Below are 23,065 nucleotides of genomic sequence, written 5' to 3' on the forward strand. Positions count from 1 at the left end.
TCAGATGATATAAGAGGAATAGAATCCTCTTACCACCTGACGACCCCAAACTCAGAAACTCTTCTCTTAGAAATCACTGCCATCATTGTATATGCCATGTCATAACTTATTTAACAGTGTATCATATAATAAATCATATTATAAATATCCTCTGTGTAAGAATACACAAAGGAAGCCCAGTGCTCCAGAAGTCATTTCCTTGGAACCCACAGGCCACTTTAGCCAGGGACAAAGTTAGACTGACTATGGCCATTAAACTATCCCTCAGCTACTCTAACTTCAATCCCCAGTCACATCCCCAGCTCTATAAGAGACCACTTTCTATGGTCTCTCATTCCTCTCTGTCCTCACTCCCAATCAACCACACAGATCTTCTCCTTCTCATTTCCTTTCTATCCATTCATTGCTTTATCCCAGTTTTGAACTCCAGCAAGCACTCCCTAATAACCTACAGGACACTCTGGTCAGGGAAACTTGTAAGCAAGATAACTAAAGATCTTCATCTGTTCCTCCTTTTCTCCAAATCCAAATCCAAGTCTCATCTCTAGCTCTGAAAAAGAAACCCTGCTGCCATCTCAAGTGGAACACACATGTCTTCCCCCTTCTAACTTCCCTTTCTCCACTCTTTGCTTTATCCAAGTTCCAAAGAGGTACTCATTGGCAAACCACAGGCCACTTCAGTCAGAGAAACAGGTAGGTTAGCTGCAGATTTTGATCTCTCCCTTCATTCCTCCATGTTCAGTCCCTGAGTTTAATCCCCAAGTATGTAGCAGATCACCTGCTATGGCCTTTTCTTGCTCTCTGCTCCAATTTCCAGAAGGCTAAATAGATCCTAAGAAGATATTGTTTTCTTTCCTCCTGTGAATCCCTTATTCTCCAACATACTCTATCCCCATTCCTAAGCATCAGATTTCAATACTTAGAAACACATTTTATCTGGAATTCCTAGTGGCCATACCTATCTGGATTCCAGAAAACTTCTTACCAGACAACCTATAACCAAGAAACTCTCCTAAGAATCAGACAGGCAACAGAAATCAAGAAACAAAGACATCCAAAAAAAGACAGACTAGATATCAGCACCTAGAATTACAATCTTCCCAAACCCGAATGCCCAGAGGGAGGAAAGTAGGGGATTAGGGAGGGAATCCAGGAAGGAATAACTAAAATTAAGGGACATTTGAGGATAGAAAACTAATACACCAGAAGTTTCCTGAAACACATGCATATAAAAAGGAGATCTAAATGAAATTGCCAAATAATGTGGGAGACAAATTGTTAACTATCCATCTTTTGTCATCAAATGAAGCTTCTAGTGCCAAGATTGGGTTACATCTACTCACATTATTGATCAAAGGGTCCCACAGATATCCTCAAGTAACCCAGGGTATTGCTAGATATCATTTCTACTGTTGTTTTATTAAATAGGAATGTTGGAAATGTGCCTTGTAAATATTTGTGCTTATAGTTATGAACCAGTGCTGGTCTCAACTTTGATCAGAAGATACTACTTTTGCAATGGCATGTAAAAGTAACATTTATTCACCTGGAGTAATTGTCATCTTTGAGGCTTATTGATGAATAAGCTACACTTTCTATCTAGTTCCTTCTGAACTCTGGCTGGCAGTTCAACTCAGCAGTTCTGACTCAAACTTCTCAACATGCTGACTGGCTTCTTGTAGCTTCTGACTTCTTGCTCTGCTTGGCCTCAAACTAACTGGAGCAAACTGTTCTAATCTTCTGACTTCTTATTATTCTCTGGCTTTGCTTGCCTCTGCAGAACTGCACTGAACTGCTGAACTCAACTCCACTGCCTTGACTCGCTGAACTCAACTACCTCAGTTGACTGAACTGAACTGAACTGAACTGAACTCAACTCAACTCAACTGAACTGAACTTAACTGAACTCAACTCAACTGCATGTGACCTGCATTCAACTGCACTGTCTCCCTACTTCTTAAAATATGAACTGAGTTGTGGATTTTGTTTAAGGCTTGTGTTTTATTATTTGGGTTTGCAAATTGCATGAGAATTGCACATGTAAGATGCTAAGGGTCCCTGCACCCTGCTATTTCTGATTGGTGAATAAAGTTGCTTGTGGCCAGTGGTTGGGCAAAGAGACAGAGGTGGAACTTGAGGATTCTCTGGCAAGGGGACAAAAGATGAGGGAAAATCACCATGCCATGAAAGAAATAAGATCCACGCTTGAAAGCAGCAGGAAGATAGGAATACTAATCATGTAAGGGCTGGAGAAGAATGGCCCCAACCTCCTCACCTCCCACTGGGTCTAAAGTAGTAAACATGGAATTTAAATTTTAGTAACTAATAATTCAGGAGTATTGAAGGGAAGGTATTAGTAACATAGGAATATAGGAGTAGCCCAGCTACTGAGCTGATTAAGGCATATTAAATATAAGGCTGCTTGTGTATCTTCAAGAATCTAGAGCACTAGAGTGAGTAACGAGGAACTTGCACTGCTGCTGGTGGAGAATAGAGTGGATTAATCTACTAGAGCAACAGAGCTACACCAACAGACTGATTTGAACTCAATTGAACCCTAACTGACTGATCTCAGATCTACATCCTCAGTTTCCTGAGTCCTGGGATTAAAGGTGTGTACCACCATTCTTGGACCTAAGCTTTTCTTTACCTGAAACTTGCCCTATACCAGGATGGCCTTGAACTTGGAGATTTGTATGTCTTTTTCTCCTGAGCGTAAAGATGTACCTGTAGTCCAGCCACATCACACAGACCTAGGAGGACTTTGGATGTGATTCTTTGACAGAGCAGCCATGTTGTTGGACTAAAATTCCTCTACAATGGCAGGTGGTTAATACCTGGACTTTTAACTGGTTGACATGTTAAGAACCAGTGACTACTGAATGTTTAGCCTTCGACTCATGACATCTTGGTCACGTACTCTAAGGTACAGGAAATAATATGTAAAGGCTAGCTCCTTGTTATGACATAGTCATTGCATATTGTTAAATACATAAGATTGGGTCTTTGGATATTCCATCACAATTGACAGGGGGTCTTGAGAGGTTCCATCCTCTTATAAGGATAAAGTAGCTGTTAGTGACTACCAGTGAGCAGCAAAATTCATTTTTTCAATGGTGTAAATAATTCAACTACCATGCTCCCACGAGTAACCTTAAATAAACTCAGCATACCCTCCCCCCCCACACACACACACACACACACACATACACACACACACACACACACACACACACACACACACACACACACACACACACCATGAAAGTAGTAGTCAAATTCATTGGAAAAGAAAAGAGTTTATGCCAGAGGACAGCCCTGGCCATTGCAGGGTAGCCTGAGAGAAGCTAAGGAGTTCCCAAGGGAGGAGTAAGTCAGGTGTGGTGGTCAGGGGGATCTTGTACCTCTGACAGACCAGCAATCAGGCTGCTTCTTTATTTATATAAGTTTCACAGAAGAAAGTAAGAGTATTGATTATCCAAGAAGTATAGATTATATCATTTTGTCTATGGACATATGTGTGACTTTTCATTACATGTTTGGGGTTACAAGTTCAATAACAATTAGAGAGTTCAAATAGAACAGATTTTATTTTTATATTAGCCCTATAACTCCAATTCAAAGAATGTCTCTGGAAAAGCAAACACATTTCTATATCACAGCCTGGTTTTAGATAGGCAATATTTGCAGTTTTAAAGCACTCCATACAAACAGAAAATATCTGAACGAGATATTTTATGAATAGCAAATACTAATACTTAACTTCTTTTATTATTTTATTTCATCATCTGTCCTATAAAGTAGGGTAAGTTATTTTAATGATTCTATCTTATATCCTGAGTTCTAGTCCTCCAGGGCACATTCTGCAGGATCCCTGATTGTTAACCTATGTTTTCAGAGAGCTCTAAGTACATTGTAAAAAGAGGTCTTGAATCTGTTACCAATTCTCTTAACCAGTTGAAGTTTGTCAATTATCTCTAAGTTTACATTTTTGGAAAGTTCTAAATATATTGTAAAATGGGGCCTTAAATATGTTATCAGTTCTTCTGTCTAGTTGGAGTTTGTCAACTCTCTCTAAATTTATACTGTTTTGTTAAAATATTTGAGTTTGCTTAGGCCTTATAAAGAAATTTCTAGCATCTTAGTGCTTAACATGATCTCCAGGGTATAAGGAAGGAAGACTTCCAAATAGGGTCAGATAAAATTATTTTCCTAAAAGGAAAGGAATAGTAAGTTTAGGTCTTTCCTTAAAAATTCAGATATAATTTTCTCAGGAAAAGACAAAATGAATCATAGTGCAGAAAGTTCCCAAGAATGCAACATGAAGAGACCAAAAACAAAAAATGAGAGACAGAAGGACAGTGATCACAGCATTTGTCACAGCTTTGCTGAAACTGGGTCAGATATGCTGGCTTCAGTGTATGTTGTTGTGCCAAGGTTAGTGTGAGTAGACTCAGATAAAGGAGGGTTATTACGGTGTGTATGATTAAACATATTACAAAAAGAAATGATATTTTTAAATAATTAAGAAACACTGAAAATAATAAAACTAATCAAAAATTATAGTAAGATTACCTGAATAGGTCTGGTATGGAGGCAGTCAAATCTAGGTCAGTGGGTCAGATTAAATGAGAACACTGAAGCATGAGATTCTACCTACCACTGCCAGTTTGAAGGCAATTTTTTCACGGCACAGGTCACTTCTAGTTATGAAAAGTAGTTCCCAGATCATCGACAATAGAAAAATTGTTACTTGAGTATTACTCACCCACGTTATAGAATTATTCCAATTAAGTAAAGCTCAGAAGCTTTTTTGGTATATACTCCCAGATGACAATTCAGTCTGCTGACTTCATCTGGTGACACCTTGAGAAGAAGTCCCAGCTAGCTAGGACTTTTGAGCACAAATGACAAAAAATTTTGTCTTTTGACACCATTTGTTTTGCATTAATTTATCGTGTAGCTACAGAAAACTAGTGCAACCAGGCTCTTTTCTAACTCTCATCTTTCTTCTCTTCTTCCTTGTCCTTAACATACCATCCTTAATAATTACCTAAAAAGATGTGTCAAGTGTAATCTTTATCTTCCAGTACTTATCCTTTAGTATACAAATAATAATAGACAAAACTAATCATCATATGTGGTACCGAATAGTAAGGATTGCATAAATATGTAGGTATATTTATATGCAGGGAATCAGCCATTAACTTGGGCAAAAAGAAAGAAGACATCTAAAAACTTCACCATTTCTAAGAAATAGGTCAGGTAAGACATGGCAACAGGAAGGGAGTTGTTGCCATGTACATAAAGTAGTTTCAGTTTATGTTAAACTACATATGGAAGAGGTCAAACTCGAGGGCCTTATTGTAGATATCTCTGAATGTCAAATAGTAGCATTTTGCTAAATTTTATGTGATATAACATCTAAGAACATTTTCAAATGATTATATTATCAAATGATGAATAATGGAAGTATAAGAAATCCTTCTTAATGAAGAAGTTGGGTCTTTGAATGATAAAACCCTTAAAATCAGGGGTAACTTTGAGTTCCTTTATGCAAACATCTCACTCTACAGAAGAAAATCTACAGTTTCCATGGTACTTGTGGTGGTAGTGGTATAAATGAATATTTTCCAGTGCTTAGGAAATCCTTACAAGTCATGCAGGAGATAGGACCATCTTTTGATTGAAGGAATTGTTAGGAGAATTTCTAAGTAACAAGCTAAAGTCAACTCAAAATATACCCTGTGAATTTTATCGTGGCACCTGTGGCTTTAACAAAATCTTTAAGTTGGTTGATAGGAATACACAGACGTTTTGGGAACACACTAGCTACATAAGTTCCATCTCTTAGGAATACACAATTTCAATGTCTTTCCCCTTTCGGGATCTGGGGGACATATAATAGTGTAAGTATTATCTTGTATCTTGCCTAAGTGCTAGGAAAGTTGGTTCTGAATTCAAACATATATTAGTTAAATTATCACACTGCCATTTTTTACAAGATTTGGGGGAAAATTCTCTGTTATTCTAAGTTCTTTTATTTGTAAGTGAGCATGAAGACATCTACCCCATAAGGTGGTCGTGAGATGATGCACCCAATCTTTGCTCAATAATGTTGTTAGGTGAATTTAGTTAGCTCTCAGTTCAAGACATCATCAGTCGGGCTGCTTTACTGCTATCACAAATGCCTCAACATTAATCTCACAAAAAGAGATCCTCCACCTTGACATTTCATGCAAATGGTCATTCCTAGCAAGTCCTGTGTAGGGATGGAGAAACACTATTTTAGAAGTTTTATTTCACAGGGACTTTCTCTGACTCCTTATGCTCACAGAGAGATGAGACGAGTGTCTTGCTCCTCTTCTGTTTTTACTGAGCTCTACTCCCCAATCTGGATAAATTTAAGCTTTGAATTAAAAGAGTGAACCACTGGGAGTACCTGGGAGGAGTCTTTGCCTATGCATGATTTTCAGAGACCATCATGAGCCCTTAGGTCTCTTGCTACCACAAACAAGAAAATTATTCCAATTGTAGTCTGATAGGAATGAGTGTGTGTCTATGCAGTTTCTCCAATGCTGCTTCTTATTTTCTCCTCTCGATAGTGAAGTTAGGTAGCCCAAGAAATTAAAACTTGCTGTGCCTCAGTTTCTTCCTCTATAAAATGAAAATAATAATAATCACTATTTCATTGAGATGCTGTGAATGTAAAGTAAATTAATAAGGTTTAAAGTGATTAAGGGTAAAATGGAGTTGTTAAATACTACTCTTCCAGAGGACCCAAGTGTGGTTCCCAGCACCTGTGTTCAGTGGTTCAAAAAAACATCTGTAACTGAAACTCCAATTTCATAAACACCCCCAAATAATTTTACTAACCAGGGACAGAGTATTTGAATATGGGAGCATGTTAGGTACATTTCTCATTCAAACGACCACAATACCAAACAGAATACAGGCCATAGGAGAGAAAGACAGATTTTTACTCTAGAGCTCTGGAATGAATATGTTTTCCTATATGAACTGATAAACAAAAAAATCATGAAAAAAATCAACTATTTTCAACTCAGCAAGCTGGCAAACTTATAAGATGAAAAGGGGAGAAATCAAAACATACCACTCACAAATCTAATTGATACAGATATTAACTGTCTAATTCAGTGACTCATGGATGTCTCAGTAGTACAAACTCTGCCAGCAAGCCCTCACATCCAAAAGGTTCTACAACTTCCCAATACAGCACTACCAACTAGGGACCAACCAAAGCATCACTCTATTGAGAACATTTATCATACAAACTATTTCAGTATATATCAGTTTTGCAGAATCTTTCTGCTAGGTCTTCTATTATTAGCATCTACGGTTTCTAGGATTGGGATAGTATATGTTAGTTTTGAGGTGTCTTCCCAAAATAGTGTGGAGAAAACAAATACAGAATTGTGGCTTGAACTGGGTGAGGAAACAGGGAATATGTTACCTTGCTTGATGATCTTGAACTTGCAGATCATATCGTGAAGTAAAGCAGTAAACCATCCTTTTGAAGGTAGGAGGCTAGGGAATGAAGCAATCCCTAGGTAGCTCTCAATCGCGCCCAGTAGCAAGCTACATGTGGCAGAAAAGAAGCTTGATGCTAGCTCTGCTCAAGCTTCAGTTAATGGACTCAGTATGGACCACCGAGTTCATAAAATGTTTCTTACCTTCTAGAACATGCAAGCAGCTTACATATTATATATTTATACTTTTGTGAATCCCACAGGGTTAAGATTGCATTTTCCTTTATTTATAATTGTTTGTATTTATATTTATTACTGAACTTCGTTTTTTGTCTTTCTTTGTTGGTTTTGCATCAAGAAGTTATTTTCAAGTTTTTCTCCAGCTTTGAATATAGCTTTATGCTATTTTTTGGCAACATGGTATTTTGTAGTGTATAAAGAATCATGCTTGAAAAATACTGTTTTTCTGGTGTTTGTTGAGCTATTTGGCCTATTTTTAATTTTAACTTTTTATAAATCATTTTATCGTCTGTAAAAGTGAGTGTTGAATTCAAATTCACAAGGGAGATTTTTGTCTGTGCTGGGTCTACTTCAAGAGTTTCAACTACAAACTGTTCTCAGCTTGAGCAGGGAAGTGTCACGTGGACCTCGTCAGCCTGTCCACTTCCACAACTTTCAATATGTGTTTCTTCATTTCAGTTGATACTGTAGCTTACCACTGTACAAACAAGTTAATTGATTTATTATGAGCACAGCCTTTGGGCATCTCATTTGCATGTTCCTATCCATTTTATTTTGTTAGTGTTCAGATCTTCATGTGGTAAATTAGATGCAATTTTGGTCATAAGGCTTGCTCATCAAGTGGGTCAGATTATAAAGAGGGAACACAAATTTAATCCCTGTTTTGAAAAGTAAATGGTCGGGAAAGGGTCCCTCAGTTGCTTTCTGGGGGCAGTAACTAAAGCAATCATGATGGTTAGTGCTGAAGCCAGGGGTGGATTTTGGGCTTACTTCTCTAAATGTCCTATTGTCCTAATGTGGTCTAGAGAGTAGAAATTGTAAGTCAGTTTACTGAACAGATAAAGAAGTCTTATTAATAGCATCTCAGAGAATAGCTTAGACATTTACCAGTGTAGTGACTGTCTGAATGATCCCGATACCAATTTTAGGAGAAACTAGGTTAAAGGACCTGAAAGTGTGAATTTTGGTAAACAGCTAAAACAGCAAAGTTCTGGTTTTTATGCATCTTACTTTCCAGAGAAAAACGAACACTAAAAAAATTACTGCCTGTATAGGGCACAGAAAGAAAAGGAGAATGGGGTAGGAAGGGAGGAAGGAAGGGAAGGAAAGATAAGGGAAAGTGGATAAGGCCAAGTGAGAAGGAGGAGAGAATGTGTGGTGGTGGGGGGGGGTTGAATAGAATCACAGTGTGCCATGGACAAGTATTTGACTATCAGAATTTTTTAATTAAGATAACAAAACATAGAGAAAAGTAAATCTGACATGTGACATTAATCATCAAGATTTAAAACAAAGAGTAGAGATGTACTGGAATGGAGTAATTTATTTCAAATAAGTGGGCTGGGAAATTCATTTGTATAAATGTGACATTTGAACTGACATATGATTAAACTTAGAAATCCATGACATTGTGAGAAATTCCATCAAGTGGGATGAGAATGCAGAGAGGCTCTCTCTGTATTGACTGTGGTTTGTTCCACATGTACTGATGGAGAGCTTTACCTGTGCCAATCAACCTCAGGGAAGAGCAGCAACAGTCAAATAACTAAAGATCCTGTCCTAATTAGAAGGCCAGGGACAATCTCTTGTCTCTGTAGCTCCAAAAGCATCTCTTATAGCACTTAGTACCCATTTGATGGCTGATAAATCCTTGGAACTGACTTTAACAATAATCCTAAGATTGTTAGCAATAAACAGGGTCAGAAGAATTTATCATTTGATCAGAATTTAAGACACAAATGAGGGTTAAAATAAAACAGTTATCTTTGAGGAATGTTCAATTACATTTCATGCTGGTTTTCTACTAGTGTTACAAAATGCCAGAAGTAAACAACTTGTCAAGATAAAAAGTTCATTTTATTTTTCAGTCTGTGGTTATTTGTTTGTTATTACCTGTGGTTAGGATTTATGAAAGTGAAGCACAGACAGAAGAACCTGATCGTTTTCCAAGGAAGCAAAAGGAGAAGTGAACATTCCAGTGTACCAATGTACCCACCATAGGCATTCACTTAGTGTCCTAGGTTTTTTCTCAGCTATCATTCCTCTCAATATTTCTAATCCTTGCAAACCAAAACTTCACTACAGGTTTCTCAGAAGTTATTCATGATCCACACGATGGTGTTACATGGTGTTCCATCAAGGGTTATATAATCTGACATTGCTTCTTACCAGCCATGTATATGAGCTCAGGTACAGTGTCCGAATTAGTTCATAGTTACAAAAGGGCATGTGGAGATGTTCTATATTAATATGTCTTGTTAAAGATGTGCATATTCATTTAAAATGACCCGGAATAACAAGGCTTTTTAAATCATGACTTATTTCATTGCTATGTAAAAAGGTAGGGTAGGCTTGATAAATAATTAGTTCATTAATGTTGATGGCTTCTTTTCCCTTACTTTAGGTGGTTGGTTTGATGACAGGATGGTTGATTAGTCCTTAACTGTTGTGTGACATTTGCTGATCTGGCCTTGAATTTGCTGAGCTAGTCTATCAGCAGATGGCCATTGAAATTCTTCTACTGTAATCTCATAGGGGACATTAAGAGACAAAGTTAAGGAGAAAAAATGTTTTGAAATTATGGTTAGTGTAAGTTTTGTTTAATGAGGTAATGTATAATTTTGTAGATGGCTTGACACTGCACCAGAAACATTTTATCAGAATCCTGTAGAAGGCCTACTGACAGTGTAGAGGTGCCTCTGATCATGTAGCAGCTGTACTGACTGGAGAAGGTGGAAAATGTGGGCTAAACTTTAAAGAAATTTAGGTTCTATTTGAAGTCACTACTAGGTATCAGCATCTATAAGTTTTGACAACAGGGTATCTTAAACCTCATGTAATCAAAAATATGTTTATAACATGTTAGAACATGGGGCATCATATTATAGCTATGAGAAACAGATAGTGTTGTCAGGGAGAGAATCATTAATGGAAAATAGTTGTCCAAATAGCATCTTGTATTGTTAACTACAATGTCTGGCACTGTTAAGGAACCATACATATTGACCAAATTTATTAATCCGGGTTATATTTCCATTTTTGGTATGTAAGATCATGTAGGTGGCCAAAGTTAATAACTCTCTTTTTGTCTCCTTGAAGATCTGGATCTCAGGGGTTACTTGGCTTTGGTAGGACTTGGGCTTGGAAGGACTGACTCCTCTAGTCACTTTTTTGCTAGTTAGTCCATTTGTGTGAGCAAAAGTCAAAGGCCTTGCTTGACCATTGTTTTATTTGAAAGTGTAGAGGAATTTTTCTTCTGTGTTGGCCCTCCTGTTTGGAGACTGGACCCTGGTTTCAGTCCAGTCAGTGGCATCTCCAAGATGAGTCTCCATGGAGTCCTTGAACAAGAGAGTAGGTATGTGACTTTCCACTATTACAGAACATTTAGAGATGCCCCACCATTCACTGGGACTTAGTGGACTTGGAGGAGAAGGAAGAAAACATTTTACATTTTAATTCCTCTGGCCATATCAGTGCAGGGCTCCAAATATTATTGAGCCCCCAGAGAGTCAGTTGCACCAATGCATTATTTGTAATTAATCTGTAATTTTTAGGTGAAGCTTGAGCAGAAATGAAGTAGTTTTAAAATGAACTTGATTTGACACACCTAAGTCTCCAAACAGCTAGAGTCTGTGACTCCATGATGTAGTATTTAGTAAGAGGTGATTGGTGCCACAGATGAAAGCAAAGCTAAACATAGAAAATTAAGAGTACTTTTGTAATGGGAACCCAGCAGAGATGACTATTCTGATACAGTTTGTAGCCAATTGAAAATCTTTATTCTATAAAAATGGGACTACACTAAGGCATTCAGGGACCTATGCATTAGATCAAGGGACTATTAACAGGAGGGAAATAGAACATTCTGTTATCTCACTCAACAGCTGCAGAAGGAGGTTTGTACAAGTGAGAAGTTTAACAAAATCTAGGAAACTTAGCTGGGACTTCTCGACCTGGGGTTCCCAGAATAGAAGTGGATAATTTTCCATGGGTTGCTCCATCAAGGAAATCAAATTCTAGTTACATGTGAAACATCCTCAGCAATAATACAGAATGGAGAAATCTCTGCTCTCTTGCCCTATCACATATTCCCTTTCAGTTACAGAACAACTCATATTGAAGGGTAGTATCATAGTTAAGAATTCCTCCTGGGATCTACATTTTATTATTTAGGATATTTCGGCAAATGTGCAAAGATTAAATCTCTTTTCCTAAGCACTGAGGGACTAAGTTGTTCAAACTGCGTTCAGGAGGTAAGTCAGTGGAGAACTTAAAGGAATCTTGGAGGATTTTCTCCTCATCTGTAAAATAAAAACAAGATTAAGAGAGACCTACAGAGGTTCACCTTATCTACCGCACATCTTACATCCCAGTGCCTAGAGAGGGTGACCCTATGGCTAGAACAATCCCAGTACCTTGGAACTGGTTTCTATTTTGGGACTGAACTAAGCTTACCCACACCTGCAGTTCCAGTCTCTGCCTGTTTTCACATATACCCAGGTTTCAATTATTAAGAGACAGATGCCATCTTCTTCCAAACCTTCTCTGGAGGATAGACTGGAGTAAAGGGGATCCTAATTTAATATTAACCTCTTCCTTAGAAGTGACGAAGTTGGGCAACATGGGCCACAGACACCAATATGGTCCCGAACAAGAGCCTAGCCAATGAACATCAATATCGCTTCTGACAGTAGCCTAGATTATGAACAGCCACATGGCCTTTGGTGGCAACAAGGAACACAGACATGAACATGGCCTCAGGTGGCCACATAGGTGTGCCTGATTTCTTATCTTGATGAGTTGATAAGCCACAAAAGAAGTCTCAAAACAAGGTCCTGAAATGACACTGTTTTCAGAAGAAATATTAAATGAGCCCCTAAGTCTAGACATAGTGATCAGGTTCATTTTCTCTGCCAGTTAAAGAATTAAAATGTATGAAAAGTCAAGCTCAACAAGAAGCAGAAGAGAAATCTCAAGCACCAATAACAGAATCAGAAGGCGAAGCAAGGTTTATATTGGAGGTGAAGAATCACGTGCAACAGTCACACAGAACAGGATCCTTTGCAGAACAGAGTGAAGATTCTGGAAGCTGAAAAACTCTTCATTGTATTTATGAAAAGAAAGTCAATATTAAAATGCATGAAACAAATACAATTGAAATGCTTAGAAGCAGCAGTTCTATCAGATGTAGAGTTAATGAAGGCATTTTTCCCAATGGATACGTTGCTGATTTGTCCTGAATGGCCATTCCAAGCCTGCGCCACATGTGGCCCATATATATATATATATACAGCCACTAAAACTAGATAATACTGATGAAGCTAAGAAGTGCATACTGACAGGAACTGGATATAGATCTCTCCTGAGAGACACGGCCAGAACATGTCAAATACAGAGGTGAATGCTAGCAGCAAACCACTGAACTGAGAATGGGACCCCTGTTGGAGGAATTAGAGAAAGTACTGAAAGACCTGAAGGGGCTTGCAACCCCATAAGAACAACAATGCCAACCAAACAGAGATTCCAGGAACTAAAACACTACCCAAAGACTATACATGGACAGACCCATGGTTCCAAATGCATATGTAACAGAGGATGGCCTTGCTGGACACCAATGGAAGGAGAAACCCTCGGTCCTGCCAAGGTTGGACCCCCCCCAGGGTAGAGGATTGTTGGGAGGAGTCAGTAAGGGGGGATGGATAGAGAAGGGAACACCCTTATAGAAGAAGGGGAGAGGAGGGGATAGTAGGCTTATGAACAGAAAACTGGGAAAGGGAATAACATTTGAAATCTAAATAAAGAAATATCCAAAAAGGATGGGGTGTCTTTTGCCTTACAAAAGTTTTTCAGTTTCATGAGGCCCCATTTATCAATTGTTGATCTTAGAGCCTGAATCATTGGTGTTCTGTTTAGGAAATTTCCCCCAGTGCCAATGTGTTCAAGGCTCTTTCCTACTTTTTCTTCTATGAGATCCAGTGTATCTGGTTTTAAGTTGTGCCTTGATCCATTTGGACTTGAGTTTTGTACAAGAGATAAATATGGATCTGTTTTCGTTCTTCTACATACAGACCACCATTTATTGAAGATGCTTTCTTTTTTCCAATGTATATTTTTGTCTTCTTTGTCAAAGATCAAATGTCCATAGGTGCATGGGTTTACCTCTGGGTCTTCAATTCTATTGCATTGATCAACCTGTCTGTCTTTGTACCAATACCATGCAGTTATTAAATCACTATTGCTTTGTTACAGCTTGAAGTCAGGAATGATGTTTCCCCCCCAGAAGTTCTTTTATTTTTTGCTTTTCCATATGAAGTTGAAAATTGTTCTTTCTATATTTATTAGTTAATATCCAAAATTAATAAAGAACTCAAGAAGTTAACCTCCAAAAAAATAACCCAATCAAAAATGGGGTACAAAGCTAAACAGAATTCACAACAGGAGAATCACAAATTAAAGAAATGTTCAAACTCTTTAATCATCAGAGAAATGCAAATCAAACCAACCCTAAGATTGCACCTCATACCAATCAAATGGCTATGATCAAAAACTGAGGTGATACACATGCTGGTGAGGATGTGGAGAAAGAGGAACACTCCTCCATTGCTGGTGAGATTGAAAACTGGCACGACCGCTCTGGAAATCAATCTGGTGGTTCTTCAGAAAATTGAAAATAGTTATACCTGAAGATCCAACTGTGCCACTTCCAGCATATACCCAAAAGATGCCCCACCATGACACAAAGACACGTGCTTCACCATGGTCATAGCAGCCATATTGTAGTAGCCAATAGCTGGAAACAACCCAGATGTCCCTCAACTGAAGAATGGATACAGAAAATGAGGTTCATTTATAAAATGAAATACTATTCAGGTGTTCAGCTATTAAAAATGAGGACATTATGAATTTTTCAGGCAAATGCATGGGACTAGAAAATACCATCCTGAGTTATGTAACTCAGACTCAAAGGAACATGCAAGGTATGTACTCACAGATAAGTAGATATTAGCTAAAATATACAGAATATCTAGGATAATACCCACACCCTCTGAGGATGTGAGGTGGGAGAACCCTCTAGAAAGTACCAGTGACCCAAGAAATGAGATACTCTTAGGACTCAATGGGGGTGACCTTAGACAAAATGCCCAACACTGGGGAGAGGGAACTTAAAGAGTCCACCTTCAGTAGCTAGAGCTTCAAGTGGAGGAACTGTGTTATGAATTCACAGTCAAAATTTCTGACCTAGAGTTGTTCCTGTCTAAAAGTGCTGCAAGGACAAAAATGGAGAAGAGACTGAAGGCCATCCAATGACCAACCCAACTTGGGATGCATCTCCCTGAGGGTTGGCAGGGCACTAAAACCAGATACTGTTACTGATGCTATAGTGTACTTACAGGCAGGAGCCTAGCATGGCTGTTCTCTGAGAGGCCATACCAGCAACTGAGATGGACACAGATTCTTACACACAGCCATTGGACTGAAGTCAGGGACCCATATGTTGGATTAGGGAAAAGAGTCAAGAAGCTGACAGGAATAGTGACACCATAGGAAGACCAGCAGTCTCAACTAACTCAGACCCCAGGGAGCTCCCAGAAATTGAACCACCAACCAGGAGCATACAAGGGCTGGTCTGAGATCTCTGTCACATATATAGCAGAGGTCTGTCTGGTCTGACATCAGTGGGAGAAGATGCACTCGATCTTTGAGAAATTTGAGGCCCCAGGGAAGGAGGTAGTCTTGTGTGGGGAGTGCTATCTCAGAGGCAAGGTAGATGAGGAATGGGATGAGGAACCATAGAAGGGGGGACCAAGAGGAGTGCAATGACTGGAGAGTAAATAAATAAAATAATTAAAAATAATTTTAAAAAGGAAACAGCAGTTCTAGCTCAATTTAAACCACTAGAAATATAGTAATAAATAATAGAAGGATCTAGAAAACAATAATCCAAAAATAAGCTCAAGGGAAAAAATTTTATACTCTCTTGAAAGACTTTAAAGAAGATTCATGTACCTGAAGATATATAGTACATTTCTAAGTTTGCAGACTCAAAGTCATAAAAATAGATGGTGGATTCAATATTCATTTTATTATTTTTGTTATTGTATATGTGAAATTATTATGCTTTAATTATGACTTTAAGCTGGCTAAGTATTATTTAAACAAATAGATATGAAAATTTTTCTGAACATGAAATTCCACCAGCATTTAATAACTGCTGTGTATTTTTAATTCATTTATTCATTTATATTTGGTTGAAAATCACTGGATTCACCTTGGTTAAAGTAGCAAACAGAAGCTCAACATAGTTAAAAGCATCCTGTAAATCCTGTTAACAACTCGGCCTTCTCTCCTACCAAGGAACTACTATTCTAGCCCATGTCCACTAACTTGGCACAACCCATTACAATTCACAGGTCAACTTGACACACATTCAATATAACATACTTGGAAATACAACTATAAACATCGCTTTATTTGGCATGTGTAAGACAGTGCTGACAGTTGCAATCTACATAAAGAGTAGTTTAATTCCATGTGGTGGCTCTCTTAAGAATATCTGGTGGTTCTTTGAAAATAGGCTTTTAGTATTTGTGCCTTGCTGTGTTCAAGAGCTGTGTGCTGGGCATTCATCATGTCTGGGCAAGGATCTCATTAAAGCTACTGTGGACACTCATTAGATGAGTTTTGAAATCCATCCCTGAAATACCAGAGTGAATTAGCTGCAGCTGGTGCCTCTGGACACATGCTCACTGATGAGAAGTGGCTTCTCAACACTCCTCATCTGTCCCTGCGAGATGCCTATGAGAACATGTCTTTCCAGACAGGAGAGCAGGTCATGATATACTTTTACTTAATTAATTTTTATACATTTTCCTTGTATCAATGTGTGCAGTAAATATTTATGGTATATTTAATTATGCCACATAGTATATTAAGCCTTGATAATAGATTTGATGAAACACAAGGTGGTCGCAGATTCAAGAGAGACTATATGACCAGAGAAGCAGCAACTAAACAAGTGTCAGTACTCTACTTTTTGTTTTAAATTGGAGAGTAACTGAAAAGAAACAATAGGGAAGGGGAATTCTTGAATAAAATCTTCTAAGAAGTAATGATGAGAAGGAGGCAGGAAGAATCAAACCTAAAGTACAAGTTTTATATTAACTGAAAACTGTGTGTGTGTGTGTGTGTGTGTGTGTGTGTGTGTGTGTGTGTGTTTATGTTTGCATGCACATGTGCACACAGATGATCCAGGAGGCCAGAAAAGGATGCTTCATACTATGGAGCTGGAATTATAAACAATCATGATCTGATTGATGTGAGTACTAGGAACTCAGGTCCTCTAGAATAGCAAGTGCTCTTAACCACTCAACTATCCCTTCAGTCACCTTAATATATTATTTCGAAGTTAATTTACTCAACTCTACTTTAGCATAAGATAATGTTTCCATGTGATATGAGTTGATTGCCCTGTGTTAAGAAGTAGTCAGGATAAGCAAGTAATTTTACTGTGAATACATGTTAGTGGCAATGGATTCCCTTTTGTCATCTCAAACCACAGTTGTCTATGTAAAATGGACAACTAAGATACATTTTGACAGGTGAAAATGTATCTTGAGAAATCATGACTACTTTCAAAACCTAACACAGATGTTACACTAAGCATTACTTGAGCTTCTCGGCCATGAAATGACCCCTCCTCATCCTAAGATGATAGCATGTTTTCTGTCAGAATAGTCTTAGATTTCTCAGACGCATTAGTGGAACTGTACTCTGCAAGCTTCTTTGTATGTTCCAATTTGATTCAACATAGTGACTTCAGTATTCGTTTATGCTTTTGTGTATCAGCAATTCAGTCATTGTTCAACCATTTTGTTTACTCTAACCTATTGATACTTATACTCTTTCCTGTTATGAACTATGACTATAAGCAAGGATTTACTGCATATTTAGGTGAATATCATTGCATAAGCATTTTTATTTCTTTTAGATAAATGCGTAGCAGTAGAATTCTTTGGTCAGGACATATTTATTTATGTTAATTTTATCACTGTACGGACACCTGAAGAAAAGCAAAACATAGTGATGGAGGCAGATGAATGGTTTCCAGGACTGTAGTTGGGAAAATATACTAATTGCAATCAGTAATGTGGAAAGAATAATTTTTATTATCATAATGACAAGAAGGCAGGATGGAGAAGGACAAAGCAACACAGCATAAAGTGGCTTTGTATTTTCTTACTGATACTGACCAGTTACCAAGTGACTTTTTATTAATTGGATTTTTTATTTACATTTCAATTGTTATCCCCTTTACCAATTTCCCCTCCAGAAACCTGAACATACATAAAATACTATAGACGAATCAAAACCAGTAACTACCAGGCATTAGGATGACATTGGCATTGGATTGAGCTTGGAGGGCCATTTGGAGACCACCCAGATCAATCAAAATATGTTTCTTACTACACAATAAAGATGCTACTTTCAGAATCCTGCTTTAAGTAAGAAAATTATCAAAGGAAAGCCAAGGGAAGTGAACCAATTTATCATGGAAACAGGACTCTTGTTCCATCAGGGATTCTTTCTTCTGTGGTTCACTGAGCATCTCTGCTTCTCTTGGCAAATGCTTCTGCTTTGATTCAAAGAAGCCCAAGGCTGTGGGACTCTGCACCATGGTTTCAGTATGTGGTCAGTAGACAGAGGAACTCTAATTCCAGAGCCACTGAGGCCTAGACTTTGACAGAATCCCCATCTAGCTCCCTGCCTCTGTCTTAATTGCCTCAAGTCAAAGAAGATTAAGATCCTAGGATTAACAATTACAGAGATTTTATAATAAAGTCGTGTTACTTGTCAGCTGTGTGATTTATATACTTTCACACAAATTCAATTACTGAACACATATCACATTTTCCAAGTAGTCTTTTTTTAAATTCTTCATTAAACTTATTGAAGATATAAATACTAAGAGATTGTAAGAAGTTCCTTTGAGTTGTTCAGTTGTTATCCTCGGGAGCACATGGATCAAGAGAAAAGCTGAGGACTGTGTACAGGTCACAGAAGAATAAGAAAGGCTTTAGTTCTGAAAAACGAGGCCAAGGGATCTAAATCAGGATGAAATAGCATTTTAAAGCAAAAGAGAAAAAAAGATATTTTATATCAGAAGCTAGATTGTCTCTATAGAGTTATCTTAACATGTGCCTACTAGAGGATTTCTAGATAAAAGGACTCACAGTTAAGAGGGACAAACACATAGTTAACAAGACACAAGAAAAGACCTGCATTCTATGGAAACAATGTGCTTATAAAATGAGGAACAATGATAAACCACAATGATAATGCACTTCAGTGTTGAAGTATAGATTATTATCTAGGCTACGTGGAGTACACATATCATTTTATGGTATTTTGACCTCACATTCAGAGTCAACCTCATAACTTAAGACAAAAAAGTAAACAAACACAGAATCAAAAATTTACAATGCCAAAGCCAGTACTTAGAACTTTCACAAAGGGATAGATGGATGGTTCTTAGGTTAAGAATGCTTATGAGTCATGTAGAGGGTCTGGGTCAGTCCATTATCAATCCTGCACATCTTAGAACCATCTGTAACTCCAGGTCTGTTGTATCTGATACCCTTTTCTTGCCTCCAAGGCTACCTACATATATGTGGTACATATAAAGTCAGACAGCTGTTCATATACACATGTGTCCTTGCATGTACATGCACACATACACATGTATACCATAAATAAAAAGTAAACAAATCAAAACTTTGATTCCTCTCACTGGAAATAGGGCCTTTTGCACTTGACTAGTCCAATTTGGCAAAAACCAAGAGAGAAGAGTCTCCCAGGAGCCTGCTTGAGTCTGTGGCCTTAATAATAGACTAAGAGCAATGTCTTCTCAGACCTCAGCTTTAGATAACATGACCAAATTTCCCCCTCTAAGAGATAGAAATTCACCTTTAGGTAGAAAAAGTGACTATTTCCTCCAGTTGATGCCAGATCTATACTAGGAAATATAAGCAGAGTGCAAAATCTCAGTGCAGAACTGGGAAAGCCACAGGGCAAACATTCCATTTGTGGCAACGGAATACTTCAAGCTCTCAAAGACTGCACTAACAGATTCATCTCTAAATAAAGGTAATTCTATCACTAATGACAGGTGACACAGCTTCTGGGGACACCTCACCACTAATAGTGTGAACCAAAATATGCTGCTACTTCCGTTCATGCCGCAGTGGCCAAAACCTGGTGTAGAAAACTGAGAAGAGAATTAAAAATTCCACAGTAATAAAAAGGGAAACAGTCAAAGATTTATGAAAGAGGTGCACTTCCTACTTGGGACCAACTTTTATGAATCTCCTATGTCAAGACACACACACACACACACACACACACACACACACACGCACACACACACACACAACTGGGACAAGAAACAGCACTGTCCTTTAGAGACATTTGTTCATTTGTTTATTCATATAGATTAGCAGGAAGGGACAACAAAAATCTAACATTCATTGCTAACCAATCCTTCAAGGCTCAGGAAAGCTGCCCAGAGTAGTTATCTTTATCCACTCACGTGCTTTTAGCCCCATAACTAAAGAACTACAGAAATCAATTTATCCTAAATCTTGTTCCATGGGTCAACAATATTAGCCATGCAAATCCATGAAAAACATCCGTATTAGGGTTGGGGGAGGGATTAGAAAAGATGTACTGCTATGTCTGAGCATTGTAAGTAAGAGAAAGGACAGGATAGGTTAGTTAGAGGCCAGCTAGAGAACTGTCTCACTGTATGCCCTGAATTAAAACTAAAATATTTTTCTGAGCCAACGATTGGACTATTCCAAATGTATTCAAACTCATCATTAAATTCACATTTACTGACACAAAATCATCATTTATGGAGCATTAGCATCTGTTTTAATTATTGAACACTTTAGATTTAAATTATTTTATGAACTCATTTGATAGCCTATAACCCTGCAAAAAAAGCTATGCTATATAGCATATGCCTCTCTGCCCTGACTTTTTAAAAATTATGTAATTCCCTCATGTAATGCATTTCAAACATAGTTTCTGCTCCCTCTACTCCTAGCTTCCCCCACCTCCTCTCTCCCTCAGATCTAGTATCCATCCATCCATCCATCCATCCATCCATCCATCCATCCATCCATCCATCCATTTCTCCTTTAGAAAAGAGCCATTCTTCAAGAGATGACAACCAAAACAAGACACAATAAGAGCAGGGAGAAGCCCTTATATCAAAGAAAGACAAAGCAACCCAACAACAGAAAAAGAGTCTCAAGAGCAGACGAAAGATTCAGAAATAAATCTGGTCCCACTTTAGGGGTTCCCAAAAAGCATCAACCTAATACCATGACAAATACACAGAGAGCCTGGTACAGACCCATGCTTACTGTTTTAGTCTCTGTGAGCCCATGTGAATCCTAAATGGTTTAGTAGGCCATTTTTTCTTATTGCACTCAATCCCCTCTTAGTCTTCTCTTATTCTTCAGAGTCCTCCAATGTCTGAGGAGAGGAATTCAACAGAGATTTTCAATTTAGACTATATCTCCCCCTTTCCTCTTCTTCCCCCCTCTCTCCTCTCTGCATAATATTTGTTTGTAGGTCTATACATCTGCTGCTCTGATGGTGATGGGACAAGGCTCTTATCTATGAGTATAGTGGAGTATCATTATTAATATTTTCCTTAAATGTTTTTTCCAGCCGTATTTTCCACGTGAAGTTTTATTAGGCAGAAACTCCAGTTTGCTTTCTTTTGTCTTTTCTTAATGAATCTCCAATCTCTTAGCAGTTGTTCAGTAGCTATTCAGTGAATTTGTGTTGTTTGTAGCACAACAACAATTTGAGTTGATGGTAATAAAATTATATGACTTAGATGGGCTCATCCATCAGTTAGATTAATGGGGATTTGAACTCGGTCCCACAATACTGTGCACTCTATATTCACTGCCTCTCTGACACCTCTCTCACTAGGCAAAGAGAACTCCTAGCACTGTTGTCCTCATGTTAATTGAAATGTACGCTACCTTTCACCAACCCCAAATCAAAGCATCCATCAAGCCCCCAGAAGGGCCTGGCATGGAGGAAGCTGACCACTCAGGCGTACTAATGACTTAGTGAGGCAGCTGCTAGTAATGGAATGGAGGAGGAATCTGAGGGAGTTTGGCCTTTTTCAGATGTTCAGTGATGGATGACTCCTACTGAGGAAGTAGCAGAAGCACTGAGACACTGGGACTGCTGGCCTCATCTGCCAATCATCCAGCACTGCTGTGTGGTTACCTTCATCCTCTGATGTTGTTTGTGCATTTGTTACTTGCAAGGAGCAACTTTATCTCATCATAACAACTTATAAACTTGGCCCAGTAAAAACAGCACTTGGCTTAATTATCTAGGTAACATAGTTATTCTTATTCTTAGGAACATTGGCAATATAAGTGAATGCCATCAAAGGCGCAAGAAAATGAATCCTTTGTTATTTCTGCTAAGCCAACTGGAAACCAACATAATATCTCTGAGATTTACAATAGCAGTGTCAATTTCTGAAGGCTTCAATTTACTCTTTGCTTTGAAAAAATATCCATATCCTTCTATGAAAATAGTTCTAAGTTCTTGGGCTAAAATACAATTTTTTCTGAATCTGCAATTTGCTCTATGCTAATTTATATTTCTATCAGAGTGTCACATTTATGACATACTGTAGGCTCATGATTAAATCCTGATTTCTGGACTCCAGATGCTTCCCAGAATGTAAAAAGAATCAGGTGAAATTAGGTTAAGTTGTATAAAACAGAAGTTCCCTAAACAGCACAGGTTAAAGCAGAAAGAATAATACATACCATAAAGAAAACCTGAATGCTTTATGCCAGAGGAGGTGATTGTCATTGAAAACTCCTGAGACAAGCCTGCACCCTGCCCCTCACCAACACCTTTAACTTTTTTTTTTTTTTTTAGAGTCACATCTACTGTATCGACAATGCACAGTGTCACATACTTACAATATCCTGTCCCACAGGAGAGTTTAGCTGCCCTAAAATCCTTTAAGTTTCACCTGCTCATCCTTCTCTTTCCCCCATCCCTGGTGGCCTCTGATCTTATCCTCACCACAGTTTGCCTTTTCCAGAGTGTCAGCGTTACAGTCACAGCATGTAACCTTTCTTCACTGATACGCACTTACTAGTATCTAGCTTCTTCTGAGTCTTCTCCTAGCTTGACAACTTGTTTCTCTTTAGACTAACACCTTTAACTTGAACCACACTTTCAATCTGGAAAAAATCTGAATGGACTTCGTCATGCTCTTTGAT

Source organism: Rattus rattus, chromosome 1 (assembly GCF_011064425.1).
Source record: "Rattus rattus isolate New Zealand chromosome 1, Rrattus_CSIRO_v1, whole genome shotgun sequence".
NCBI lineage: Eukaryota > Metazoa > Chordata > Mammalia > Rodentia > Muridae > Rattus > Rattus rattus.